This window comes from Cavia porcellus, unplaced genomic scaffold (assembly GCF_034190915.1).
Source record: "Cavia porcellus strain 051 isolate PalLab524CR breed Dunkin Hartley unplaced genomic scaffold, mCavPor4.1 scaffold_26, whole genome shotgun sequence".
NCBI classification, from domain to species: Eukaryota; Metazoa; Chordata; class Mammalia; order Rodentia; family Caviidae; genus Cavia; species Cavia porcellus.
This window is the reverse complement of record NW_026947509.1, coordinates 26,431,942-26,438,055: the sequence shown is the minus strand read 5'-3', so window position 1 is coordinate 26,438,055 and position 6,114 is coordinate 26,431,942. Positions and strand designations below refer to the sequence as shown.

At 40.7% G+C, this 6,114-nt stretch overlaps 1 pseudogene; it reads left to right on the top strand.

Annotated features, from left to right (window-relative positions):
• Window positions 1-4,707: 4,707 nt before the first annotated feature.
• LOC106028634 (epidermal growth factor receptor substrate 15-like) lies at window positions 4,708-5,896 on the top strand (annotated as a pseudogene).
• The last annotated feature ends 218 nt before the right edge of the window (window positions 5,897-6,114 follow it).

Sequence of the window (6,114 nt, the reverse complement as noted above, 5' to 3'; positions counted from 1 at the left end):
CTGTGAGCCATTTTGAGTTGACTTTAGGATGTCTTAAGAAATTCTTGACGTGCTATAAGGTTTGGGTTTTTTTGCATGTGGATATCCAGTTGTTCCAGTATATTAATTGAAGATACAATCCCTTATCCACTTATTTGCTTTTGCATCTTTACCAGAAATCAACTGTCTGTTACGTGGGTATCTATTTTGGGACTTCATATTGATACTTTGGTGGTTTTCTTATCTTGATATCAATGCTGTTTCATTGTAATTGGTGTAACTTTGTGATAGGTCATGGGATTGGAGAGGGTTGGAGCTCTAATTTTTTTCCTTTATCGTTCAGACTATTCTGTGTCTTGTATTTCTACTGAAATGTAAGAATCAAAATGTTAATTTTTATGAAACATGATGTTAACATTTTGATATGGCATTGTATTTTCTGATCTTTTTTTCTGTTTGTTTTTGGTTTTATTCTGTCTTTTATTTCTAATTCCTTAAGGAAAGATATGAGGACATTTCATAACTTTCTTCTTTTCTAATAAATGTACTTGGTGTTAAAAATAAATAAATAAATAAATACGCTATAGACAGGTCAATACAGGCAACAGTGAAAGGGTGTCAGTTTTAGATGCTGCTGCTTCCCTGAAAAAAAAAAACAGACCTTCCAGACTTACTACTGGAAAGATTTGGAATTTGGCTAACCCAGATAGCAAAGGCATACTGAGCAACAGATCTGTGTTGCTTTGCTTCTGTGGCATGTGCCAGAATTTACTGGAGGTTTTCCTGAATAGTCTGAACCTGGCTGTTCCTTCAGTAAGAAAGCATGATACCAGTGGTTCTTTGCTAAAGAGTGGAGCTCTGCAGCTGAGTTTCCTTGGGCTGTAAAATCTGAAGATAAGGCCAAATAGGATGTAAGTTTTGATGCCTTCAACCCATTGAATGGATTTCTGTCTGATGATCAAGTGAAATCAGTGTTGCTTATCTCCAAGTTACATGAGCAAATGCTTGGAAGAATTTAGGAGTTGAATGATACTGACCATGATGGAATGCTCCACAGAGTTTGCAGTTGTAGAATTTTTCCTCTAATTGCCATTTGCTTTTGTCAGTGAAAGAATCACGTGCAACAGGGCCTTGATTGGAGAGAAGATATTATTAAACAGAGGTCAAATGAGGTTCAGAATCATCAACAGGAAATTCAAAAAACAACTTCAATCTGCAAAATCTACAGACCCAGAAGCAGTAAGTATAGGAACTCCTCGACACACTGGATGAGCAGAAAGCCGAGCAATAGAACCAACTCAAAGATGTCAGAAATAAGTGCACTGAGGAGATCCAGATGATCTCATCTTTGAAAACTGAAATAAGCACTCAATAATCACAGATCTCTACTTGGCAGGAAAAACTTACCTAATCTAGAGAATAGCTGAGCCACCTACAACAAAAAAACGGCAAACTTGGAGGAGAGCATGGAATGGGAAAGTCTTAGCTAGAACCTCAATAGCACCTGTAAGATTTTTACCAGGAAATCCACTCATGCAAATGAGGCTGATGAAAATGAACGATCAGAAAAAATCATCATAGGGTTCCGGGAGAACATGGCGAATAGACAACAGCAACTACCAGAGGCTCTCTGAAAGGCTCGGCTCAGAGGCCAGGAATGATGCGGACTAAGGAGACATGAACCGGTAGAGATATGCTCTGCTGACTCAGGAACGAACTGGGCTGAGAGAAACCAACTTAGAAATCAGTCCTGGCACTAAAATAGGAACAGAAAAGACTCGGTGTGGAGGCTCGACCCCGCGCCATTGGAAACCACGATTTGGGTTTCCTGCCGCCCGGCGGCTGGCTGCCTCCACAAGCGGCTCGGCAAGGAGAGAGGCGCAGAAGCTCTGGGAACGGGAGTCTGCGAACCGAGTCAAAAACAGGACGGACAAGGAGGCGTACACGAAAACTGACTGGTGGCGAGGTGAGTGAGAGAAACTGACCCCCTATCACAGTTTGACTCCAGCGGAGGACTTTCTGGGCTCGGGCAGTCCTGTAAGAGCAGGGCGCGGTGGTGACTCCAGCCACACATTCCCCTCTCGGACGGGATTGGTGAAAAGTGCCTGGCCTGCGTGACGCTGCTGGCGGACTCAGTAGGCTGGCCTAACCCAGATCCCAGAGCCTGACGGTGGCCCGGAGGGGCGACTGACTCCCGCATAGGCTGCCTCCTCCGCAACTCCCTGGTGCGCAGCGGTGGGCGGGAACAACTAGCCAGCGCAATTTGATCAGGCTGTGGCTGACAGGCAGGGAAGCTGGGCCTCCTATATAAGCTTGCATTTTATAAGGAACAGAAAATATGGGGAAGGGAAGCAACAAGAAAGGCTCCTCGGCCCCCAATTCTGAGAAACAGGCAATAGTGGACACCGCACCAATATACATTAAGCGCCATATAGAGAGCCTCATAGACCAATTCAGGAATGAAGTTATCAACGACCAGAAGCTAGAAGTATGCAGAATAGTTAGAGAAATGCTAAGCACCACCCAGGAAAAAACAGATGGTGGAATGGAAGAACAGAAAAAGAGGGGAGAATTGCTTGATGGAGAAAACAGAGAAAGCATTGAGTATGTGAAGCAGGTTCAAAGGGACTATCAAGAAATTAAGAAGTCTATCCAAGACTGGCATAACAGCTTGAAAGAAACTAAGGACAGACTATCTGAACTGGAGGGCAGACTTGTAATATGGGAGAATGAAATGAAAAACTTCTTAAAAATAACAAAGAAACAAACAGCAATAATACAAAGACAAGAAGATGATAAGAGGAGCCATAACTTAAGGATTAAGAACATAAAAGAAGTAGGGACACAAACAAGTGAACTACAAAAGCTACTCACAGAAATAATCCAGGAGAATTTTCCTAATTTAGCAAAAGGTAAAGATACTCAGATGTATGAGGCATACAGGACCCCAGCCACCTACAACCCAAACAGAGCAACACCCAGGCATATAATAATAAAAATTCCAGAAATTCAATACAAGAACAGAATAGTAAAAGCTGTAAGAGACAAGAAACAGACCACTTACAAGGGAACACCCATCAGAATTACAGCAGATTTCTCTGCACAAACCATCAAATCACGAAGAGCGTGGGGGGAAATAATTCAAGCTTTGAAAGATAATAATCTCCAGCCAAGATTGAGATATCCTGCACAACTGTCCCTGGAAATTGATGGAAAAACGAGGTGCTTCCAGGATAAAGAGGAACTAGGGGAATTTGCAACCACCAATTCAACCCTACAGAAAGTATTGCAGGATATTCTAAAAAAAGAAAAATACAAAGAACCCAGAAATAGTGGCGGGGAGGCCACAACGAATGGAGCAGAGAACAAAATGAAGAAGACAAAGTGACAGCTACTGACAGAAAAAGAGCTCAACAGAAATGAGACAGAGAAGATTGGATGATAGGAACAGCTATTTTGGAGAAAATGACATCTTAATAGGTAATACTGATTTAGTACCATCTTGTTTTGAAGTCTCATCTAGCTTTTGTTCTTCTGTCTCCAATGGTCTAAACAGGTTGTATCTTATTGGATTTTATTATGTACGATAGTATAAGCAAAAACCTTTTAAAGACAAGGAGATTATACAGAAACCATTGTTCATTTACTGTTAGTCGATTCTAAATACTCTATAATGCTGTCATTCTCTTAAATGGTTTTACATTGTTTTGATATACTTAATGCTACAGTACACGAAGTTGTACTCAAGGACTTCAAGGAAAGAGTCAATATGGTAACTACTTTTGGGTCGGAATTATCTGGTGGTGAAACACTATTCTGCTTAAATGGTTATGTTTTGATCTGCACTGTTTCGCTGTTATGCCCTCTTTTTTCTCAATCTCCACTCCATTATTTACTTTTTTATTTTTATCCATTTAATTAAAGGGAAAAAATAGCAGGATATAATATAGTAACCCACTTTGACTTTCTATTATCTCGATTTGAACTCCTGTATTACTCTCACCATCTTGTTTTTGACTGAGGTTCCTCTATTCTGTTTTGCTGGACAGTATCAGGTTCGAAAGTTTAGGCATCAGCTGTGAAGATAATGAGATTCATTATGACGCCCATTCTCGTTGACTTTTATCTACTTTTGAAGACCTACAATGTCTCCAATGTTTTGGTTTTGTCGGTTTTGTTCTTTACTGTTTTGTTCAATTGTATTACAACTAATGATATAGGCAATTCTATTAGAGATAGCGGGAGGCATTATGGTAATCATTGTTGATCACCTTGTATTATGTTTTTATATTATCTATTATGTCCACCCTTTTGACTTGACCGATTCTATTCTGTTATGTCACATTTGGTTTTACTCTCTTCCAAAAAAGCAATAAGAACCATGGGAGCAATGAAACCCAAAATGTGTAATAGTCATTGTACAAAAGAGAGGAAAAGAAAGTGCTCTAAACTATATAACTGCATGTATATTTAAGTGTATAAGATAGAAAATGATATCACAGAGTTTTATTGAATCATTGAACAGAACTGTTTGCAGTATCATTGTTGGAATGTCCACTCTACAAGTTTTAATTTTGTGACTTGAACAATTATTTCTAAGATGGCAATATGTAATCCATTAACTAGTGATTTCCTACTGCGCATTTTTTTCTTCTGTAAATCTGTATAACTTGTACCCCTTCACTGTTTTTTTTCTTTTCTCCTTAAATAAAAAAAAATCATCATAATCAACTCAGTTGGTGCAGCAGCCCACACAGTGTTCTTTTAAACGGCACTACAGTTTCTTGTATCTCAGCAACAGCAGAGTGAAGCAGCCAACCTTAATGAACCTGTTGAAGGCCAGGGCAGCCCAGAGTCTGAGGCTGTACACAAGGCATCTTCAGCAGAAGTGGACCTGAAATATCACCTTCAGAGAACACTGAAGAAAATGAAGTGGTGGCTGCAAGTAGTTAGCAAAAAAACTCTTCTGAAGTTGACAGTGACAGACATGCACACTGGAAGATCCATTTAATGTGCAATCAAGTTCATTCCAGGTCCAGTTGCAGACACAAACTTGGATTTCTTATATTTCAATCCCTTTTTTGGCAATGTTCCTTCCAAGGATGATTCTTTTGAGAAAATTGATCCATTTGGTGGTGGCCCTTTCAAAGGTTCAGATCCCTTTGCTTCTGACTGATTCTTTAAGCAATTTTTATTGACCCTTTTACCACTTCAGATACTGAGCCTTTCAGAGCAACCAGGATTAGCAATAATGCATTGGTAGAACAATGAAGCTCAATGACTCTTTTGCTCCTGGTGGAGCAGTTGTTACAGCAAGTGATTTACAACAGACCCCTTTGCTTCTGGTTGGGAAATGAATCATTTGGAGGTGGATTTGCTGACTCAAGCACACTGTCAAAGGTCAGTAATGAAGATCCTTTGAGTTCAGCTCCACCGAGTTCTGTCAGCACTTGTCATTCCAAAACATGGGTTTGAGGAAACACTGGTCAAGAATGAAGACACAGCCAGCACTGACACGGAAGACTAGGCCTCCAGCAACACCCTGTGCTTTACACCTGGGAAAAGAACCTTCACCAAACTGGATTCTCCTGACCCCTGTAGAGTGAACAATCCCCTTAAGCCTTTGCCCGGCAGTGATGGCTCCTGCCTATCCTGATATGCTTTGTAACCCATTTGCTTCTTCTGCTCCTATCACTACCTAAAGAGGTGACCCAGGGAATTTTTCCAACCTTGTGCTTATGCCTCTGAAGCCAAGAGGGAGAGTGAGGGAGACAAAGTGCAGAGGCTTGCTCAACTGAGCCAGCAGGAGCAAGAGGACTTGGGATTAGCTACTGCACTTAGCAAATCTGAGCTATCAGAAGAGGAAAACACCTCCTGTCCTTTGTCAACAATACATATTCTTCTTCCTGAATATTGAAGCTATTTACTATGTGCATCAAAGCTGCCTATGAGCATGGGAAGACAAAGGGTTTCAGATTCCTGTAAATGTGATCAGTGTCTAGGTGTTTTTAAACTCTCATTTCAGATTTGTCTCTTACTTTATTCTTTCCTTGAAAAGCAGTAATCAGATGAGACAGTGTCACTTAGGCCTGTCTATTGTGTATTCGCTGTGAACTTCTGCCTGCCCCTGCTACC